Source organism: Frankliniella occidentalis, unplaced genomic scaffold (assembly GCF_000697945.3).
Source record: "Frankliniella occidentalis isolate FOCC.00 unplaced genomic scaffold, Focc_3.1 Scaffold52, whole genome shotgun sequence".
In the NCBI taxonomy this organism is placed as follows: domain Eukaryota; kingdom Metazoa; phylum Arthropoda; class Insecta; order Thysanoptera; family Thripidae; genus Frankliniella; species Frankliniella occidentalis.
Genome location: NW_026267182.1, coordinates 1,403,797 through 1,416,315, shown reverse-complemented (window position 1 = coordinate 1,416,315; position 12,519 = coordinate 1,403,797). Strand labels below are relative to the sequence as shown.

Genomic DNA, 12,519 nt, shown 5'->3' with positions numbered 1-12,519 from the left:
GTGGCAGGGGGTGGCGAGGAGGGGGAGTCCTCTCCATTAGAGTCGCCATTTTTGCTGAGCGGGAAGGCACGGCCGGGCGGAGGCGCGGCGGCCAGGGGCCGTATAAGGTGTGCGGGGCGTTACTCGTGCGCGGAGCAGCCTTCCCTTGCTCCTCCGGAGCGGCGTCTCTCCGCGCCACGCCACGCCCTGCAAAGTGCCTGGAGAGTTGTAGTTTCAGCGCCGCCACCGCCGCCGCCGCTCGCACACCGCCCTTCCCACACAAATTGGATCTCTCAAATTGAGCTTCATCAGCGGGATAAATAATTGTGCAAGGAATGCGCACGGGGGGCTGCCGCGCGCGCTCCTCGCGGAAATAAATATTTATTAGAACAAGGAGCGCGGGCCGGAGCAGCCAGGCAGCGAAGACGAGAAAGTCTGGAACTATAGTGCGAGCGTGTACCTCGCATGAGAATATAGGAGCTGAACCAAACACGATTCATGAAATATTAATACTTCATATTGAACATAAAAGAGAATGAATGAACTGAAAGCATTTCAATTTTCCGACGTTTTTTTGAAATGTTGCAATGAAATTCTTCCACTAAGGACAACTTTCTATTTTTTGCGTGGGAGTAGAATAATCCAATGCCGGGCTGTTCCGCCGTGCGCCCTTTTGCTCTCTACCTTCTCTCCGTCGCATAAATCATAAGATGTTGAACGCTGACAGTATTGCCAGGCGCTGCTGTAACTTGGGGCGGCGGCGCGGGCGGTGGCAGAGAGGGGCGGCAGTGGCCTTCCTCCTACAAATTATGGACGTCTGCGGAGTTTAATATCGCAAGAGGAGCGGCGCTCCGCTACCGGTCTTATTTCCAGACTTTAATATCAGATTGCGCGCGCGAGGAGGGAGAGGGGGGGACGAGGCTCTCTAGTGCGGGAAAGAGGCGGTGTGCGGCCCGAGAGGGGGTGAGAAGAGGGGAGAATCTCTGCTGCGGAGGAAAATACCGCAGCATCGTGAAAAGCCTTCCGCTCGGCAGGCGAGGCGCGGGCCTACCTCCGTCCTCCTCCTCCTCCTCCTCCCTCGTCCTCCACCCCTCCATCCACGCCCTCCGCATGAGCGCCGCTCCAGAGCCCAGCGGGGCAGTACAGTACTATACATGCTGTTGCAACATTGCTTTGCTTGCGCGCCTGGTAAATTATTCCAAAAGAGGTCTGCAAACGGAAAAAGAAAATAAAACAAGAAAGAGGGTTATTCGTTGATACAGCTGATGTGAATTTGCTACAATAGCAGCTCATTTAAGTTATTCCTGTAGCTTATTAGGTCCTATCTGCGATTACATAGCTGAGAAAACGAGCACTACTTTTGCATTCTCCATGCGGTCACGAACGGTTCTGAAGAACGTAACCTTACAGATGGAGAAACTGATTGGTAGTATAACCAAAAGGATTGAAAGGAGGTCAACTAGTCGTCCATGTACGGCAAAAATCTCACCTGAGTTGCGGCTGTTTGCTTGCTACACTTTGACACCTTGATGTTGGTGGTGCAGTAAGGGTCCAAAAAGGGTAGCAGCTCCTGGACCGCTGCAACGTCAATCCCAAAACACCAGGTGTCCTTTCGGTCCTTGATGAACGGCGATGTTGAGGTTAACGCCGGTCACTTCACTGGAAAAACAAAGGTGCTAAATTGCACCTTTTGCACGGGTGCGAAAAATAAATTTTGAGCTGGATGCCTTTTTTTGTAGAGGCACTTAACCCTTTACACCTGTTAAAGGGGCGATTTAAAGCCTTCGTTTTTCCAGTGTCGTGACGCGAGACTCTTCCTCTAGGGGAGGACGGCGATGTCAGGTAGGTACCCGGGCGGTGGTGAGGCCTCCCACTGGGCACGGCGATGACGGCGTTCACGCCTCCGGCTCCTTGTCGCTGCAGCTACTAGGACGGCGGCGTCGACGCCGCGTCGCGAGCGCAGCCCCGTCGCCGTGCCCATCCTGGCCGCCGTCGACGCGTAGGTCCGCCGGTGTAAGTAGTACGTCCCGTCCCGGTGCGAGTCTGTCGCCTCGACGAGCACCTCTGGCCGACTGACCGGCCGGCGGACCGGTCAGCCCAAACTGCAGCGGGGCCGGAGTGAATAAATATGCGACACTGACCGGGCCCGGCAAGGGCAACGACGACGACGACGAGGAGGAGGAAGGAGGAAGGGATGAAGCGACACGGAAAAAATCCGCGCGTATTAGAATAATAATAATGAGAGGTGCAATACCGTCCAGTCGGACTGGTCCGTATGCAAAACAGAGCGCGTGGAGGGGGCGGCGCGGGGCGGGGGGTGTCCACCGGTCAGCGCGCCTGGTCAGCGCGCCTCTGGCCGCCGGGCCTCCACCGCCTGCCTCCGCGCGCACACGTGGGAACCAGTGGGAACGACCGGTGTGCGCGCGAGGACGGCGGCGGGGAAAAACCTGTTGGGGGAATCGATGGTGATTGCGAATGAGTGACATCGTGAGGCTTCTTCCCTTTTGCTTAAAGGGTTTGTCTGGTCAGCGGGCGACTCCCTTATGCTCCGGGACGCTCCTCTCGACCCTTCCTCCTTGCCGGACCCAGCTTGACCGCGAGAGGGGTGGATTGTGCTGCACTTGCCGCTGAGGACGCCAAGACGCTCCCACGGGCCCGTCCCGTACCGCGTCCAACCGTCCCGTGGACAGTGAGCAAGAAGCTCATTCGGTTCGTTTTGTAGAACCGATCTTAGCGTGTGGCGTTGCGGTGTTTTTAGTCTTATCTAAAATCGAACAAGTAACTGTTAAAGTAAAGTAATGTTGTATTTATCTGGAGAACGACAGATGGAGTAAAGAGTAGCTCAGGACTGTTACTAAATGCGACTAAATGCGATCCGTTCTTCAAAAGAAAGATTCTCTTCAATTTGATTCATAAGAATCTCGGAAAGAAAGTACTCCGTTTGCTCCTTGTTTTTGATCGCGGATCCAGGTTCGACCGCTGGTACTCGCGCGCCTCTGGCCCGTGGCCTCTGTGGATACGGGACGGCTGGATCGGTTCGGGCGCAACAGGTCCTCGCCCCCCTGCTCTACTGCAGCAGCAGCAGTTGACCAGCAGAGTCTGCGGGCCGCGGGCCGCGGGCCGCGGGCAGAGTGACCCGCGCGGACGGTAACCTGTTAGAGGACAACAGACGCACGCAACGTCTTTGAGGAGGGCCGGCGACGCCCTGGCGACCCCTATCACCTCCTCCACCCCTCGGTGCTCGCCGCCGCTCTGCACCACACCGACGGCCCCGGCCCGCCGACGGAAACCTGTTCCCAAGGGTCGCTGCCTGCCTGGCCCACCACCTCACGCGTCTTCTTGAGAAGGTCCCGCGTCGCGTCCCGTCGGGGTCCTGCCTGCCGTCCAGCGCCGGTACACACCACCGCCCCGCTCCACCACCCGGCCACGATGGGCACGATGACCTCCGGACGGCGGCGTACCATCGCGGGGCACCTGACCTACCCCCTGCCCTCCACGCCGCACCACCCCCACCATTCCGTACGTCCCTCCGCCCCCACCCCCATGTCTCTTGTACCCCGCCACCCCGCCACCTCACCTCTGATCCCCTTCCTCTTCAAACTACCCCCCGTACACCTCATCACCCAACTCCTCCCCCAAACCCCCTTTCACCCGCAGCTCACCACTTCGCCCCCCCCCCCCCCCCCCCCCCCCCCCAGCCGCCGCGGTGCGCAACGAACCAGGCTTGGACACTTGGGCGACCACAATAAGGTAATGCCTAATGAAACGTGGACCTGGCCCCCCCGCGAGTTAAGGCGTACGGTAGGGGGGAGTGGGAGAGGGGGGGTAAATTGGTCCAACTGAGTATGCGGAGTCGGGCGCAGGGCTTCGCTTCGCGCCTCAAAGCGCTGTGATATAATTCAGTCAGGCTTCTAAACTTTACTCCGTTGATGTGAAAAATCTTTCCAAACGTGGCCACTTACCGGCAAGCTTTGCTTTGTTTTTACAGTATTTGTTGCAACTTCGAGGGACAGGAAAAGTAGCAAAGAGCAATATTCCTGGCAGTGTCATCGACATCGAGAAACTGTCTGAAGCGATTCCCAACGAGCGATTTCACCCTCGCCGTCGCCCGCCGCCTCTTCCATACGGCCGCCGCCGGCGCCGTGGCGATGTTGGGTGCTTTATTTCAAAGACAAAACCATACGCCGAGGCCGCGGCGACCCAATCCGCTTTCCGCTTTCATCGCTCGAGTGGAAGAAGGGGGCGCGCGGCGCGGCAGAGACGAATGCGTGACAATCCTCTTCGGGCCGTGTTCGACGCGGTGCTCGGCGTGGGCTCGCGGGTCTGGCCGGGGCCTCGGGGGCCGGCCTCGCTGCCGGTGACTGAGCACGCCGGTGCGACACGCGCGGCGCGACGCACGACACGCTCACATCATTCTGGCGCGTGTGGGGCGTTGCGTGTACTTACGCCTCGTTGTTTGTGGGTCAGTCAGGAGCAACAACAACAACCCCTCGCGCGCGGCTCGAGAGCGCTCCATGTGGATGTGGATGCTGCTGCGTGAACGTTTGGGCCGCGTCGGCTGTCACCCGCATCCTTTGAGAGCCCTTCCGTTTGTTGCAGATCTCGCCATGCTGGAGCTGCTGCTGCTGCTGCTGCTGCTGGATGCTGCAGCCGCTGCTTCTATTGAAGTGACGGCGACCTGGGGCACATTCCAGTGTTGCCTGCTGCTGTTGTTGCTGAGAGAGGCTCTCAATACGATCGTGCACAGCCCAGTGTCCCTGCCTGCTGCACCCATTGAAAAAAAGTTGTGTTCAGTAAAACTTCTTGTGAACCTGTCCAAGAAGCAAAAAACTTTTTGAACTTTTGTTGACAGACATAAAGAAAAATATGTCGATGCACTCACAGACTTACCATGTTGGCGTTTGGGGTATTTCAAACCTCACTCACCTCAACCCCACCATTCCCCCAACATACCCTACGGACTGACGCCCCCACCCCCCGTTTTCAATGGGCAAGACTACGGCCTCTCTCTCTCCTCTCGCTCTCTCTCGCTCATTCTGCAGGAGTGACGGAGACAGGCGCAACACGGGAGGTACACGACGCGGCTCGCAGTGCGCTGCGAGAGCGACAGGGACAGACAGACGACACGAACGGCTCTCGCTGCGGGAGCGACGGAGAAGTCCCGCTTTGCATAATCGTCGCGGTGGGAGTGCGTAATGAGCACGGGGGCCCCCGGCGGCTCCCGCGCCCGGTGTCTCCGCTGAGCCGTAAAGTACTTTTATATTATGATTATTCTTATTGAAATAAGGCTGCACCGTCAGAGAGTGTCTTTCAAAAATGTTACTCTGCCAACGGCATACGCAGAACGCTACTATGCTGTTTTACTCGTTCGTTATGCTTGGTCGTACTCCTTGGTGACGCAGTTTAACGTCTTCTCACTGTCCTGTAACATTGACTTGGTTCAATTTATGTCACTTACGCGTCAGTAAGTGTTTTCTTTGGAATTTCGAAACATTGGGCAAAAACAACAAACTGTTGTAATTGTTGTTTTTTTTTTTTTGTTTTTTTTTTTTGTGAAATTAACATTGCTGTAGAAAATTAACTTTTTCCAAACCACATTTCTGAGGGTAACCACAACGCTGCTCTCAAATCTTTGTAGTAAAATCGAGTAAAATTTGGACTGTGATGTTCATTCAATTTCCCTGTACTTTTCACCAAGGGGAGTGAGGGGTGAAACTGGAGAGTTGCACACAACTTGGAAAGTGCATAGCAACGCAGACCCCTCTTGCATCTGAATCACGTCCGTGCGCGTGGCTGTGGGCCGGGCGGTGGCGGTGGTCTCCTAGTATGTAGTGCTGGAGGGCGGAGGTTTCGGCCGGCCAGGCGAGTTTTCGGGACTGGGCAGCACCGGTCAGCCCTCGCCTCGTGTGCCCATTACCATAACGACACGCACTGAGATGGCTGTGATTAGGATGCGCGCAACCAGTTTTCCAGGACGGGCCGGGCGGTACAGCACACGCATGTTCGGCATGACGAGCCGAGCCGAGCGGGGCAGGCGGCGGGCCCTTCTCCAGGGCGCGGCCGAGCCGAGCCGGTTGGGACGCGCCCCCGGTCAGTCGTCGTCGTCGTCGGTTCGATTTGCTTGCCATCCCCCAGTCTCTGCATGCCAATAAGGTGGACACACTGGTCGAACGGCTGGGGGCAGCACAGGGGGCGCGGCGCGGTGTGCGTGGCGTGGTGACCTGAACGCACGTCGCAACCGAAACGGTTCTTTTTCTCCCCCTCGCGCTGTCGGTCTTGTAGCTTCGACTCTCTTATTTATCACGCTTTGCACATACCAACTCCGAAGATCCAAGTTTACACTCTGCCTCTCGCGGTTGTCTTCTAGTACTTTGCTCTGGAAAATTACCCGAGGAAGCCTATGTTCTACCACTAAAGAGGTGAAATTAATTTTTGCTGAGGGAGGCAAAACTAGTTTGCGCGATGCCGTTCTGCGGGGGCTGCAAGAAATCCATGACTCGCCAGGGAAGATAACGAGGTTGGCAAAAGAAGAGGGGGGAGGACGCGAGAGAGGTGGACGGGCGGGAGAGAGGTGAGAGGTGGGCAGAGAAAGGAATAGGAGAGAGAGAGAGAGAGAGAGGGGGGGGGTAGAGAAAGGAGAGGGAGTAAGAGCTAGGCAGGGTAAGGAAGGAGCTGGCTATAAAAACCATTGGGCGCGGTGAGTTGGCCGTCGAGCCAAGTATTATAATGGTGATAATGAATCGGGCATAACGATTTTCAACCCTGAAATACCCTCGCAAAGATATTCCCAGCTGGTCATACTGCGAAAATTTAAGGTTAACTCTTCTCATCAATGCTTTTTGCTTTGTTTTGTTACCGCATTGGGTGAAATTCACTCTTACAGGAAGGCGAGGGTAGGTGCTCGGGTAGACTGGCCTTTCTCAACCGCGCAGTAAAGGTTCACCAAAACTGAGGGTTTTGTTTTAACAGTCGCAGCAAGTGTATGATATTATCCGGCGCGTGTCTTGCGGTGCGATGAAAATGGAAGGTTTTGTGATGAGGAGCGGTGGGCTCGGAGGGGCCCGCCTCGGGGTCCCAGGGGGGCGCGCCGGCCCCGGCCGCCACAGAAGTATGGCGTGCAATGAAGGCGCCCGGGCCCCGCGCGGGGTTAGTTTGCAAAAGCCTGGCCGTCCCCGGGGAGGCCCTTACGGGGGTCATCCGAACACTAGTCCTCTCCGATGGGCAGGGGAAGGGGAGGGGGCAAGAGTGCGAGAAGGAGAGAGAAGAGTTTTGCGGTGAGAGAGGGAAAACGCGAAACAACTTCTCGGCAGGCAATCCTCTGGGCCTGTCGGCGTGCTCGGCCGTCCTGGCCCTGTCCCACCGTGCGGGACCAATCACTCACTGGACCGCGCGACTGTGTCTGAGAGAGAGAGAGAGAGAGAGAGAGAGAGAGAGAGAGAGAGAGAGTGTGTGCATGAGAGGGGCACTCTGCCGACAATACACTTGGACAGTGAACACAAAAACTGTACCACAGTTGGTAGAATACCTTACGCGATCATCTACTAGCTTATTTATTCTTTACTCAATTTTTTCGTTTGTTGTGAGAAAGCTGGTTGAACAGGACTGGGACTGGGGGTAGAGCGTTAATAGGAACTACTCATGGCATGGTACATATCGAGAAAGTTTACCTCACAACGTTCTATACTCTCCAGAAAAATAAGTTGTTAAAAAATTAGGTTTGAAGCATCTAATCGAGTTTTTGGACCGATATCAATGCGGCAGCTTAGGGGGGAAGGCGGGGGGCGAATGGGGGGAGGGCTGAGCCGAGTCGGAAGTCGTGGGTGGAACAGGCAAGGAAAGAGAATAAGCAGCATAACCGGGCCTCATGGACGGAGGTCGAGGCTGTGCCATGCCGCTTGGGGCCGCGGCGGACTCAGCGGACTGACATGCCCACAGGAAAGGCGGACCAGGGGGGGTGGGAGGGAGGCAAGGGGTAGCGCCGGGGAGACCGGCGGCGGCCCGACCCGCGCCGGGCCCGGCCGAGGGACTTTCTGCTCAAACCGCACCCTCTTCTGCTCTCGCCTCTTTCCTTTCTGCCTCCATTTCCCCCCCACTTCCGGCTCTGTTGGTTTTCGAGAGCCGCTGAGCCCCAGCAGCGGGCCGCGCTCGTGACCCGGGAGGGGGCGCGGCGGGGCGGGGCGCGGCGGGGCGTGGTGGGGCGCCGGACCTGCTAATTCTTGCTCACAATGAATGGTCTTAGAACCGTATGGACGGGCTCTACGCCACCCTGCGGGCGGGTTAGGTGGCTCACTGCCGGTCGTCAAAAAAGTCTTCGAAAAATGGTTCAGTTTCATTTTCATAGAAAGTTGCTTCACCTTCACAACCACAAGCGTCACGTTTTCGAATACGGCGACGTGTCTAGAATGTCCTTTAATTGGTCGAGGGCAAAAAAAAGTAATCGTCCCACTCACTCATGTCGATCACAGAACGCCACTCAAGGTTTGCGGTTCTCATCCCGCTTTTTAAAATTTATACTGTACTGCATCTTCTATGGCTTGCCTATCGCCGTCGTTTGCACCGTGGCGCCTACCTTACGTGGGTCCGCCTATTGCACAGACACCCCTCTGTTCAACGAAAGGCCCAAAAAAAAAGGAAAACACGATCATTGCAGCACAACAGCACAGGTGCGTCTTGGTGTATGAAACAATACCGCGCACCCCGCCGAGTCAATTATGCCGGATGCTCTCATCACCAGCGATCCACTAATTATACAAAGCAGAGCAAAGGGGAAACAAAAGAGAGATATGCGTGCGTCCTCGTCACACTCGCGGCGACTCGCGCGCACGCACGCCGCTGCTCACCCTTACCTGCATCTCGATGAGCTCGCGCAGAGAGCCTTTTGTCTCGCGGTGTCTCGCGGCACGCGTGGACGTGGCGAGGCGACATCGGTATTTAAAGGATCCTCACCCCACAGGAAGATATGTTTTTTTGTTTTTTTTTAATCTCTTCTCCACCTCTTTTTTTTCCCCCTCCCTCACCTTTTACACTCGATTTAAAAATGTACCCCTCTTTTTATTGTCAACGGCCTAAGACTTGGAGGAGGCTATCATCCCATAAAAAAAGGGAAAAAATCTCAATCGAAAATTGATGGTTGATAATTTTATCTTAGAACTGTGTTCTATTTCTGTCTCATATTTAGAAATGTTTGGCTTGCAATCAGTTGACCTAGCGTCGTACTACTTACATAAGGCGAGAGAGAAAGAGCAAAGCTATAGGGAAGGCCCAGTATTGTTGGATACAATCGGGCTGGTGCTACAAGAATAGCACCACTAGAGGTGCACCTATGGGGCACGACACGCCAGCAACGCTTTTGCCCCCCCCCCCCTATATTTATTGCCTTCTTCCCCTTGTGCCTCGTACACGAGAGTACAAGCAAATGATACACTTATAAGTGTTAGTATAAATTAAATTATTTCAAATTTAAATGTGCTGAATTTGCTGAAAAGCTGTATGGCAATCATTGTACATTAGTCCAGAGACCAGGGCTAGCAAAAAGAATTACATTAAATGAAAAAATTAGCCCCCAGCTAAGCAAAATATTTTGCCTGAGGAACAATTTTGCCCAGGAGAAAAAGATCATTTTTAAACCCTTTGGAATTTTGCCCTCAAGGGCAAAAACATTATGCAAATATTTTGCCCCATTTTGCCCCAATGAAATTTCTCAAACAGGGCGTTTTGTTTGCCACTAGGGCATGGTACTTTGGTACCCATGTCTTTTGTTTAGCGTTTGGACAGGTTCGGACCTGTTGGGGACCATTCGGATTGTATTCGAAAACGAATTATGGGTAAAATACTGAGATTAGAGTGCTGCCGGGTTTGGTCGGATTTTTTAAATTTAAATAATTCCCAATATGATCCCGCATTTGGTTTTGCCCAAATTATTTAAACCTTCCCCCAATTCTGCCCTTTTAAATTTTGACCTTCAAAACGGCAAAATTATCGGTAGAATAAAATTTAATTTACTTCTCTTTTTTGCCAGCTCTGCCAGGGACAACGGCCATATGATGCAACCAAAAGGGAAGAACCGCATGTGTGCTTTTCGCAACCATGCTTGCGTACCCTGTTTGAAGTTACTTCACAGTTGTAGCTTCAGCTGACTCGGCCATTGGCAAGTTCACACGAATCAGATGTAGGCCAAAGACAATGTCCGCTCGACGCCGTATTGTCACGCCCCTCTTCCCCCAACCCAATCGGACGAAAAATGAAAATGGAAGAGTACGCCCTTTAGTAGAGTCATCGGTAACTTCTGTGATCGCGGGAACAGCCGCCTCCAACCACGCGTGGTTCGTGGTGGTCTTCAGTACATATACTCCCGGGGGTACTAAGACGTTGGTTGAACTGTACTGACCTACCACAGATCATGGAATTCCGTTACAGCCAGATTCCTGGGCGTTCAAACGCACCCGCCACCACAGCAAGGTGCAAGGAAAAAGGAACCGTTTACTTCCACTTTTCGTGCAAGTCCGAACCCAGGCACACTGATAAACTAAGTGTTCAACTGCTCAACACTTCTAAGTGTGCAGTCGCAAGTTAAATACTTGGAAGTGTGCAACTGCAAGTTGAATACTTGCAAGTGTGCAACTCGGTAGGTGTGCACATGCAAGTGTGCAACTCCTCGGTTGAGCACTTTCTACATAGTAAGTGTCCAATCTAAGGAAGTGTTCAACCGAGGAGTTGCACACTTGCAAGTGCACACCTACCGAGTTTAACACTTGCAAGTGTAGAACTACGGAGTTGGACACTTGCAAGTATTCAACTTGCAGTTGCACACTTACAAGTGTTGAGCAGTTGCACACTTACAAGTGTTGAGCAGTTGCACACTTACAAGTGTTGAGCAGTTGAACACTTAGTTTATCAGTGCAGGGAACTCCCACGGCCCGCTTTATCCGTAAGTCGAACCCCGGTTCCAGAGCCGAGTATCGTCACTTTTCGACTCAGCGGAAACCAGGATGGTGACCACGACACCGTATGAACTCCACGAGGGAGACCTGGTGAAATGACGGGTTTGAAGTTCAATCGGAATTTTTTGGTCAGAGAAAAATTTCACTTTAACAGAGACTCCAACCGCCAACCTTCGAGTGCCGCACTGAACGAGTGTTGCTTCGACACCACAATGGAGCCTACCTGCCGTGTCGCGAATCTCTGGTCGGGAAGGAAAGAAAGGGGGAGAAGCTCAGAGTATTCGAACCCGCGACCTCTGATTACATCGCCATCGGCGGAACTATGCGATTCAGGACTGGTAAAGACGCGACTGTATTCAATTCCAGTCAAAAAGTTTTGGCTTGCGAAATTTTTTTGTGGTGACTGGTGACTTAGATCAGCTACGTTGCCTTCATGTAAAGAGGATAAGAAAGGGGGCATTTCAACGACATGGAAAATGGCAGATATGCTAGGTTAAACCACAGAATTCTGACACAATTGTCCGCCTGACAAATTCAACAATGGTTTGTAGGGAATCCATTAATTCTTTTGTCTCGATATATTCTTTGGCATGAAATCTGGTTTTAAGCACTCCACGTGGGCTGGCAAGCCGCACTCACTTACCCCTGGGCGCGGAGTCGCGCTCCCGCGAACCACCGACCGAGCCGCCGAGTCCGGCCATCCCAGACGTAGTTGAAAGGGTCGCCGCTAGATCGCGCGGCTCTCCCTTTTCCGCCGTCGTGCTTGCTGGCGGGAGAATCAACATGATACGAAAATAGTCGTAACAATTAACGAATAACTTCATAATTTCCATCGCAATATGCAATCACATGTGGTTCAATATCAATGAAGAATACCCCATCCTTCTTTTTTCGAGCTCAAACGGTCATGCGCCAATATTTTACACATAAGATCGTCAACCGTAAATTTTAATCGAGATTATTGCAATGTTTTAAGTTTCTACTTTATTCTAAAAGCTCAAGAAAAATTTTTCATGGGTTAAAAACCTTTTTGTGAAACATTAAGCACGAAACGTTTTTAGTTTATCGACTGGAGAATGGCTGTTTTATGTTTGTGTGTGGGGTGAAAAATCATTTTCAGTTTCAGTTTTCATTGTGACAGGTCAGAAAGTAGAAGGCTATTTATTTTCGGCTTGCTTCTCACGATTTGCGCGCGCGTGAGAGCAAATGTGACGCGGACGCACTATACAGCCGCTCCGCTGCCTGGGCCGCGCGCGTCGAATGTGTTGCCTACCTGGCGGGCGCTGACCGGCTGCGGCCGAGCCAGGCGGTGTGGGGCAGCGTGAATGTACACGCACAACGGCCACCCATGAAATATAGGGCACACCACACCGACCGGCCACAAGCTGCCCCATTACATTATTTTGTTTGTCTTGCGCGCACCCCTCTCTCGCTTTCTATATATTGTTTCTCCTCGATATCATCACGACTGGCCCCTGCTGCCCTGCCCTTTTTTGTGCCCCCCGTCCCCCCGTCCTACTACACGCACGCGCGCCCCGCCCTGCTGCCCTTTGGCGGCGGCGACTGCTGTTGCTGCCTACCGCTCCAGGTGTTTGTTTGC

The 12,519-nt window shown here is 53.5% G+C and overlaps 1 long non-coding RNA gene across 1 annotated transcript in view; it reads left to right on the top strand.

The window, feature by feature from the left end:
* LOC113205188 (uncharacterized) overlaps positions 1–4,854 on the top strand; it is a 70,723-nt gene extending 65,869 nt beyond the window's left edge. Inside the window, exon 3 of the long non-coding RNA XR_008011140.1 lies at positions 4,579–4,854. This is a non-coding gene — a long non-coding RNA (uncharacterized LOC113205188). The remainder of the gene's footprint in view (positions 1–4,578) is intronic.
* Positions 4,855–12,519: the final 7,665 nt, after the last annotated feature.